Source organism: Coptis chinensis, chromosome 2 (assembly GCF_015680905.1).
Source record: "Coptis chinensis isolate HL-2020 chromosome 2, ASM1568090v1, whole genome shotgun sequence".
In the NCBI taxonomy this organism is placed as follows: domain Eukaryota; kingdom Viridiplantae; phylum Streptophyta; class Magnoliopsida; order Ranunculales; family Ranunculaceae; genus Coptis; species Coptis chinensis.
In genome coordinates, this window is record NC_141457.1 from 101,001,919 (window position 1) to 101,012,776 (window position 10,858).

General features: G+C 36.2%; 1 pseudogene; it reads left to right on the forward strand.

The window, feature by feature from the left end:
- Positions 1–466: 466 nt before the first annotated feature.
- LOC147519654 (polyadenylate-binding protein RBP47B'-like) lies at positions 467–3,997 on the forward strand (annotated as a pseudogene).
- Positions 3,998–10,858: the final 6,861 nt, after the last annotated feature.

Sequence of the window (10,858 nt, forward strand, 5' to 3'; positions counted from 1 at the left end):
TAATAAAATCAGATGCCTAGATATTTATTAATGAGGACTACTTTGTCTTTTTATGCCTTTATAAATTTTAAGTACCGATATTGTCTTTAAATAAAAAAATTGCTTAACACCTTTAAATAGGACCAATCAGTCTTTTCATGTGGTAGTATATTAGAAAACCAAATCCACACCATTTTCAATTGTACGCCTTACTATTAATGTCATTTAATTAGCAATAATTGGATTATTTAATAAGAGGTTCAGAAAAGGAAAAGTTTAATCAGAGAATAGGAACCGATTCTTTTCCATTCTCTCCCACATCCTGGAACTAGAGCCTAAAATCGAAGCCTAAAATCGATGCTTACCCCTTCTTTGTCTCACATAGAATCTCTTAGAAGTCCTCTCCCACCTAAAAAAAATAAAATGAAACAAAGAAAAAGAAGGGCGACTAAAAGGCGGATATTCTAAGAGTACCCGATAAAGAAAAATGAAGCAACTGACTGCTCAACAAAGCTCGACGAAGAGGTTGCAAATTTTGTCCAAAATCCCCCGTAAGACCAAAGGAAAAAAAAAAAAGTAACCATCTATCATTTGGTGATCGAATGGATTAGAAGCATTGAGTTAAATCGCAGAGCACATGCGCATTGAAAGGAAACTATTTTCTACTTTGTCAAGTTGCATATTCTCTTCCTTACATTTTATCAATCTTTGATTCACAAAGAGCAAAGAAGAAAGAATGGACGATGAGTGGAGGAGGAGCATAACAAACAGCAACATGGTCAGTACCACCAACAAGTAATTACAATCATCATAACTACCAACCAACTACTCTTGAAGAAATAAGAACTCTTTGGATTGGTGATCTTCAATACTGGGTTGAAGAAAATTACCTCAATACTAGCTTTGCTCACACTGGAGAGGTAAAAAGAACTCAATGCCCATCTTCTTTTATTTCATCTTTTTGTGTTTTAATTAATATTTAGTATGTTGGTAGGTGATGTCAATAAAAATCATACGTAACAAGATTACGCAACAGCCTGAGGGTTACTGTTTTGTGGAGTTTGCTTCTCATGGGGCTGCGGAACGAGTTTTGCAAACATATAATGATACACTAATGCCTGGGACTGACCAACCATTTAGATTGAATTGGGCGTCTTTTGGGATTGGAGAAAGATGTCCTGATGTAGGACCCGAGCATTCTATTTTTGTTGGGGATTTAGCATCGGACGTTACGGATTATTTATTACAAAAGACTTTTCGAGCTCAAAGATCGGGTCCATTAGAGGTGCTAAGGTGGTGGTGATCCTAATACTAGTCGTTCTAAGGGTTATGGATTTGTTAAATTTTTCGATGAAATGGAAAGGAACGTGCTATGAGTGAAATGAATGGGGTGTATTGCTCAAGAGGCCAATCGTGCTCAAAGAAGGCTACTTGGTTTCAAAGAACCGTTATAATCTTGCACGAAAAGGTAAGAATCTTTTTCCTAAGAAAGAAACGCTACTAGTGCTATATTGGTGTTTATGTTGTATTGAACATTAGAGTTATTGGTGCTAAGTTCTGCTTGAAAATGGTCCTACATAGTTTGCAGATATGCATAGTACTCAACTGTCCGCTGTACCGATAAAAAGAAAAGATAAGCATTGTGCACAGCTGTCCATTGCACAGTTTGTGCCTTAGAGATTGTTAGTGGATGGTTTATGGTTATGGACAGACTTACAAGTAAAATTTATTCTCTAATTTCTCAATTTGTTTGTGGCAGCAGTATATCCAACACCTGCTTTCAACACTGCGGTAGTGCAGCCATTTCCAGCTATAGACAATGATATTACCAACACAACAGTAAGTCAAGGTAAATATATTCTGAATGAATTTCATTCCCATCTTTAAAAGTAATTCTACTATAGATATTCGTTGGTGGTTTGGACCCGAATGTCACAGAGGAGGAACTGAGGCAAATATTTACGCAGTTTGGTGATCTTGTCTATGCAAAAACAATACCAGGTAAAGGATGCGGCTTTGTACAGTTTGGAACTAGGTATATTTGAATCCCCCTTTTCATTGTATTACCCGGTTTTATTTTGCTTTAATTTATATTTTCTTATATTTGTTTATTGATTAATTTATGTAGTACCTTGTTTTGTTTCGTTTTAGACTTTAGCTATTGTCAATTGCTTGCTTGTGACTTCCAAATTCTAAACATTAGAAGCATGCTACTTTTAGCACATTATTCTTTTCTTTTTGCTATTAGCAATTTAAGGGTATAATATTGTATTTCTGCATTGGTGATCAGTCAGGATGGTCATTTACATTCATTGATATTCAATTTCTTTTATCTATTTGTTAGTATTTAAGGTTTTAAATCTATGTTTTTCTGTCTAGGCAATCTGCGGAAGTAGCAATACAGAGATTGAATGGAACTATGATTGGCCAGCAAACCGTACGCCTTTCATGGGGTAGAAGTATGACAGCTAAACAGGTAAATCTATGATATATGCTTGCTATTGAATAGGGAGGGCCTTGAATTAGATTTCTATTTGTGCATATATGGTGTGAGGATGAACTCTATAACGTTTTATTCTTAGAAACCAGTGAATTTTGTTTACTATAACTATTTCCATACTTATGAACATTTTGAGGAGATTGAGGATTTGAACGATTTATTCCCTGGCGAGTTTCAAAGCAACAAGTGCATGATGTTTTATTGTCACATTCCTCACATATTAATCATGACTGGAACACAATTACCCCGACTTCCTTCAAAGTTATTTTCTTGATTTTTAACTCGCCAAATACTGTTCTAAAATGTTGGAGTTCCATTTTTACATGGCCACTGACCGATGTTTTACTGTCCAAATTACATGATCAGCTGGGCGTCTGGGCTCAGCCATCAGATCCCCATCAGTGGAATGGTGCTTATTATGGTTATGGGCAAGGCTATGATGCATATGGTTATGGGGCTGCTCCAGACCCTTCTTTATATTCATACGGTGCATACGCGAGATATGGGCGGTATCCTCAACAGGCAAGATATTGCAAACACTTAATTTGTCAAATAATCCTTATGTTCAACGCTTCTTTAGAGAATTTTTTTGGCATGTGTTTGATTGGCCTAAAAATTTGATTATTAGTGTTACTTCTTATTTATAGGTTTATGAAACTTTCGAGAATTGGTGTGCGTCTATGTATTATGGACACTCCATATTTTAAAAATAATCCATGTCAGATATGTATCCATGTGTTTGTGTTAAACATGACACACACGTATTGTATGTGATATACCTAATTTTTGGTTCTTCACCATATCGGACACTTTGTATCGGTGTCGGATGGGTATGTGTACCCGTGTCAATTTAAATTAGGTGTGTGATACTAGATTCAAACAAAGGAGGACTAAATGATGGAAGAAATTATCTATTGATATTTGGACTCTATATATTATTTTTTGCATCTGTACATTTTAATTTTCTTTAAGATGAGCCCTGTTTCATCCTTTTAAATTTAAATTATGTAAGTCATGAAGGTATAATATACATGAATATAATTCCATTGGTAACCTAACTGTTCTCAAGACATTTTTAGGCGGAAGGCACACAAGAGATGGTAGCTATGGCAGGTGTTGTCCCATCTGTGGAGCAGAAAGAAAAACTATATGATCCGTTGGCTACACCTAACGTTGACAAGTCAGTTTTTTCCCCTTTTGTCAGCTTTCATAACTTTATTCAATCAGGTCTACTATTTACTTCATGGTTTGTGTCTAAATCTACACTCATTGTTAACTCCTTATATGCCATGTTAAATTATGCATATTTGGCCGTCCATGGAAGTGCTATGGTTGGGCGACCTTTGTGGTTGAAAACTTCAGCACTCTATCAACAAGCTTAGCCTACTGATTCTGGTGGTTTTTCTTATTGGCATGGTTGCTAGGAAATCTTGATCTGGTTTCTCTATTAATTGAGAACTTCTTATTTTGATAGAATAAATGCTGTTTTATTACTTGGTTGTCCATGAAAATGCCATGGTGGGGCAATCCTTTATTATAGAAAACACTCTCACTGTCTCACAAGTCACAACAACCTTAACCCGTGTGCAGTTTGTATTCTGGTTAAATCCTTCTGGTGGTCTTTCTTATTTTGAAGGCAACTTTGGTGTCTTTACAAGGAAATTCTTATCTGGTTTGTCTCAAATTATTGTGAACTTCTAATTTTGATAGGTCAAAATACTGCTTACTTTGAGGTCCCTGGAAGTGCAATGGTGGGGCAACCATTATAGTTGAAAACCTTGACACGCTCACGACAAACCTAGCCCGTCTGCTTTCTTTATAGGATTGTGTTTCCCTTTACCTGAACTTCTGCGAGTAAGATGAATATACATCTTTATGGAGTTCAAATTATACATCTTCGATGAAGCTTTATGTTTCTTACAATTTGAATAAATGGTGTTAGTTAACTTGCAAAATTCAGGTATACAATATTGAAGAGCAAGACGCTTACCTATATCCTTCTTTAAATATTAAGTTCATTCCCTCAACAAGAAAATTTAGCAACTATAAACACAATTACGAACAGTACATCAATTTCCTCCCCCCCCTAAGCAAATTATGTTTACACTCTTCCTTAAGTTTTGTTTGACATCGCGTGCATAGCACGTGCATCTTGCTAGTGAATTATAATGTTTGGGGTTATATTTATTTAGTGTAATATAATACTAAATTTATTTAGTAGACTTTTACACTTAAAAAAAACAAACAAACTATATATTATAATGTTTGGGTTTACATTTATTTAGTGTAATATAACACTAAATTTTATATATCAAAATCATAATAATCGATCGGTTCCAGTACCCACCGGTTTTTTACTATTCGGTTCTTGAATACCCACTTTTAATGGGTTTTTACTATTCGGTTCTTGAATACCCACTTTTAATGGGTCTAACATTTTAGGGGTGGGAACTCGTAACCGACCTATAAACTATAAAGTCAACGCCCTCACAGAGTTTTTCAATTTCGGGTAATCAAATACCCATGCACACCCCTAGTCAAGGTATTGATTGTTACCAAGTATTCCACTACCTTGTCAACTTAGCAGCCATGAAGAAAAATAAAGCCTAATAAAACTAAAACCCTTTGGAGTGTCCCGGACTCCAAGTCTAAAACTAAAGATTTCCTTCCACACCATTAAAGCAAAATACTGAAGCGGGACATTTGTAACATAGAAACCAAAACAACCTTTGTCGGAAAAATGACATTTGTAATCTCAAACTTTCTCCATTGTTCAAAAGCCAATATTTTCATTTCCATATACAAAGCTTGAATCACTTTTAAATTATAAGAAAGGTAATATTATATTTGTTTGAATCATTATGGATTTACACAAATATTCCATGACCTTTAACCAAAACTATTATGTTTTTTTTATATTAACCTCCTTTAAAATGATAATATAAATTTGTCTATGTATTTCAATGTTTGTAATTTTAGTGAGGTTTGAGTACAAGGAAGAACAAAAACTCCGATGTCTTTTAGTTCAATTTTTGCATTTTAAATTTTGGACATTATTTAGATTGGTTGTACATTTTTGTAATATAAATGAGTTTTAAACGATGTAGTAAAAAAAAAAAAAAATATATAGGCCCCTAAAGCCCGACTAAAAAGCCCGACCCTAAAAGACCCTAAAGCCTTAAAGAGGGCTAGGGTCGGGTCGTGGCTTGAGGTTTAGACTTAATGACCGACCCGACCCGCCCTTTTTACCTCGGAGGAGGCTCGGACTGGTCCCCGGAATGAGGTTGTAAACTTGTTGGGATCAATGGATACACTATTCTTAACTTTATTTGAAAACCCACAATTTAGAGGTCAGGAGACCCGCCCAAAATCATTAGAGGATTGCCTCCCAAGACTTTGGTCGTGTAAACTTTTTGGGATAATGGAAATATTCTTAATGGTTTTTTTTTACTTAACCTCCCAAAATTTGCACCCCATTTTGTGAAAACCCACAATTTTCAAAATCATTAGTGGATATTTTTGTAACTATATCGGGTTTGGGTCGGATATGACTATATCCGAATCCAAATCCGAACCCAAATCCGAATCAAATCGAAATTTTCAATCCGAACCCGAACGACTTGATCGGATAACACTAAAAATTCAAAAAAAAAACCCAAAAATTATATCTGAACCCGACCCGAATAAATAAACTAATATGAAAATCGACCAGAACCCGAACTATTCAGATTTGAGTCGGGTCGGATTCGGGTCAAACCGACCCGATTCCCTGCCCTAGTAACAGACGTCAGTATTTTTTATATTGGCAAATTTACCCCTAATTCAAATTTGTAAAAACCCCTCATTCAAATTTCCCCCATTTTTCAATCTCCCTTTCATTTTCCACCTCCAGTTCACTCCTTTCCACTTCTAATCCACTCACCGCCACCCCGAATATATTCACCTCCACCTTTAGTCCACTCACCACCACCACCAGTATATTCTCCCACACCTGCTGTCACACCCCGAATTTCGACAGAATTCGGAAAAATAATATTTGTTTCCGACTCTTCGATTTTCGTGGTGTGATGCACTCTCAACTTCCAAAAACCCATAAACAGTTTAAATATACGGATAATAAAAAACCAATAAAAATTTTAACTTAAACAAAAGTCCTCTTCATTACAAAAATTCACAAATAAGATTAGGTTACAAATCTCTTTTCAATAACTCTTTATTTAAAATTACAAATGAAAATACACAAACATTGTCTCAACTGAAAATCTATTTCACCTTAAGGGAAAACCAAACATATCCTGAAATGCGACGCTAACGGAAACCACAAGCAACAACCAACCTTCTTCAACATTAAACCTATCAAGACTTATCAACTATGTTCATTTAATGAACACACCCGATAAGCAAACATCTAAATTAGGTCAACATTATAAACAATGCTGGTGTGAGTAGCCCTAAAATATAAATTATACTTATACATATATATACACAATCCATAAGGCATTTAGTTCCTCCACCGAGATGCCTTAACTTCCAACAACTAATACGACATTCTTAACTACAATAAATAAGGCAGGTAGTTCATCCACTGAGGCGCCTTAACTTCCCACTAACCACACAATAGACCATACGCATAATAAAAAGGCATTTAGTTCCTCCACGAGGCGCCTTAGGTTCTAACTAACCTAATAACCAGCCAAACATATTCTATACTTATCGCATTTCATGCTCAATTACAGAATGGGTCGTCTCTGCACAAATAATTAGTTTGACCCACCCTTCTGCAAAACCATATACAATCATATATTTAAAGATATATATCTTTAAATATATGATTGTATATGGTTTTGCAGAATCTTTAACTAACATATTACCATAATTATATTATTTAAGGCTTTTCTTGTGTATTCCTAAAATCACGTCGTATCTATGTCTTACCTAATTTCCATGGCTACCACAATCGCTTCCCAATGCCGAACATGTACATCCACATGCCTCCCCTCACATAATGAACCACTCCGTGCATAACTACCCTGAGCGGGATGCCGCACACCAAGTAACCCTCACACAAAAGCCATTATGTAAGTACTGCCACTATTCGGCATAAAATATCGCGCGTCTCGTTCTAATTTTGCGAACAGAATAATCTAGCCACCATTCGGCTATGCCAGAAGGGCCATTCGGCTTCACTGAAACGCCAGAAGGGCCAATCACATTACTTACGCCAGAAGGGCCATTCAGATTCACTGAAATGCCCGAAGGGCCGATCATATCACATACGCCCCCCACAAGGGCCAAACTACATGAGTTGTGGTAGCTAGGTTCTAGGATTTTCGTTACGTAATTTATTCAAGCTAGTGTTATACCTTTATATCTCAGAATAATTCTTATTCTATCTCATGCCAGTATACTTAATTGTACTGAAGCTCAACGTTTCTCGTTATAATACAATCCACATTATCCCGTGCCAATACTATTTATTGCACGATATCCAAATATCTCTATATCAAATCTCGAAACTTATTATTTCACGTGCCAATTATATATTGCACTACACCATATGGAATATCTCAAGCCTTCATAAATACTATAATTTATTTAAGTAGCAACTCATAATAGTAATCAATCCTGTAACGTATTCGTTCAATATATTTATGTGAACTCAAGTCACCATCAAAGGCACGCATTATTATTCGAGTCCAAATCACCAGTCAGGTCAAACTGATCAACTATCAAAAAGCCCAAAACTAAAGTCCATGAATCTGAGTCCATGTATAGTTTAATTATCATAAAAACGTATATATCTAAGTCTTATAAAAATTCCCCTCTTGTTATGTGCCAGTATTTATATTCTTTACACACTACTCACGTCAAATCGTAATTAGATAATGACAAACAAATTTATACAAGCTTCCACAACATTTTAGCATTTGATTTGTTCATACAATTTACAACATAAAACGTATCATAATTCAACAGTCAAAAAGTCCACAATCAAAGCCCGAAACCAAAACCCAAAAGTCTAAATATTTAAAGACCCTATTGGATATATTTTAAGTTATATGGACCGGCCCCAAAACAAACTTGAAACTGGCCCAAAGAAAGCTAATTGGTTTCCGGCCCAAGCCAACAAAAAAATGAAACTTAAATTGGCCCAAAAGTTTAATTGGTTTGGCCCACAAACCACTAAAATGAAATTGGCCCCAAAACAAACTAAACTAATCTTTAGTCCGGCCCAAACCAAATAGATTTCGGCCCAAGGAAAACTAATTAGCTTTGGCCCAAAACAACTTAAACTAAACCAGGCCCAGACAAAACTAACTTAGTTCCGGCCAAACCAACAAAGGTTTAGGCTCAAGCCCCAAGCCCAAACTCAGAACAGTCGTCTTCCTCATCTCCCTCAGCTCCAGCATCCACCAAATCGACCACCAAAACCTCCACACACCACCCTACACAAACCCACCAAAATTTGTGAGGGTGAAAAACCCCACAACATTAATTAACAAGGAAACTCCCAATTTCCAGTTTCGAAAATCACTCCTCAAATCATGGATCCAACCGCCATTAACACCTTCTCCAAGCTCCCAACAGCCCACATCTCACTACACAACCTAATCATAAAACAACCAACCCACAATACAAAATAACAGCTTCAACATAAAGTATCGACACCCCCACAGTATCACCGTATTACAATTCAAACCTTTACAGGACAAAGGAGGAGGTTTGTGGTCGCGCCTCCATTGACGCTCCTTCAAGCTTCAATAGCCCCCTCCAATCGACTAACCACCCACATCCAAGTCACAACCGCAAGAATTTAACTAACAAGACAGATAATCATAACAATTTCTTTGTTTGGGCTTTAGCTGCCATGAACAGTGTATAATCTTCCACCAAATCGCGACCACCAATAATCTATACGTCGACCTACCCATCTATTTACAGTAGGCCTGAAATTGATTAACTACCCGCTTGTTATCAAGGGTCGGGATAAATTTCCGGGGACAGAGTTTTCTTCAATCCATAAACACGAATATAAACACCGTTAACGCTAAATAGAATACAGTACTAAAACTAAATCAAGACTGAATCAAAACACAACACAGACCATTTTCCAGCATCGTGAAATCGACAACTAACGAGAATTTTATATATAAGAAATTCAATAAAATATCTACTAATATGTATTAAAACTCAACGAATCCCTCATCGTCGCGCTCCAACGCTATAGCAATCAAGCTTTTATCTCCGTCTCCATTTTTATTTTATTTTTTTATCTCAAAACTCTATTCTCTAGAAAAACATGTATATATACCTGGGTTTGAAACCTAAGCCCAACACAGACTCGGGCCCAGAAATCAGGCCCACATATTCCAAATCCAATCCAGCGAATTTTAAATAAATAATTAAATTAATTAATTAATTAATAAATACGTATTTTAAATACGGGCGTTACACCTGCAATTCACTCACCCCCACCAACAATACTCTCTCCACCCCACCAATACATTCTCCTCCACCTCCACCTCCACCTCCACCATCAGCACATTCACCTCCACCACTACACTCACCTCCACCTACAGTTAACTCATCCCCCTACCACCAGTGTACTCACTGTCACTAACATATAATCTTTTAGGATCCAAATTGCCAACCTTTTCAGCCACAGGAAAGAACTCAAATGAAAGACCTAACGTCTTTGCGAAATCAGACAATCGCTTCCTGGTAGCTTCCAATGCTTCAATATTCGTCCCAAGCTCGGTTAAGCCGAACAAAAGGCAGTCCACTAGGCCGCAACGCGAGAATGTGTGAATCAATCCCGGCCATTATAGTCATTGCATTATGTCAAGGTCAATGATATGAACTCTATCTTCTCTCTCAAAGGCTTATTGTATTGCTTGATTATGTGAAATGAGAAAACTTAACAAAAGGACTAATTCCATTGAACACTTGGCTATAGATTGGGGCATTAGGTAATGGGGCATATATCCCTAAGCATGAACTCACTAGTTATTTAGCTGATATCGTTTAAATGAGGAGATTGAAAAATAAAGGGGAAATTGAAAATTGGAATTTTTTTAAATGGTTTTTTTTTTTTATATAAATTTAAATGTTAAAAATATAGGGTTTTTACAAATCTGAATTAGGGGCAAATTTGCCAATATACAAAATACTAACCTCTGTTACACAGAAAATTGACCGAATAGAGAGCAATTACTAATGATTTCGAAAATGGAGGGTTTTCACAAAAGGGAGTTACAACCTTTGGGGGGCTAAGTAAAAAACGACAACCCTATTCTATTCTCCTATTCTATTCTTGATTTCTTAGAATATAATGAACTTAATAACATAGTTTGAGATTTCGGAATTATCGGAATTCCG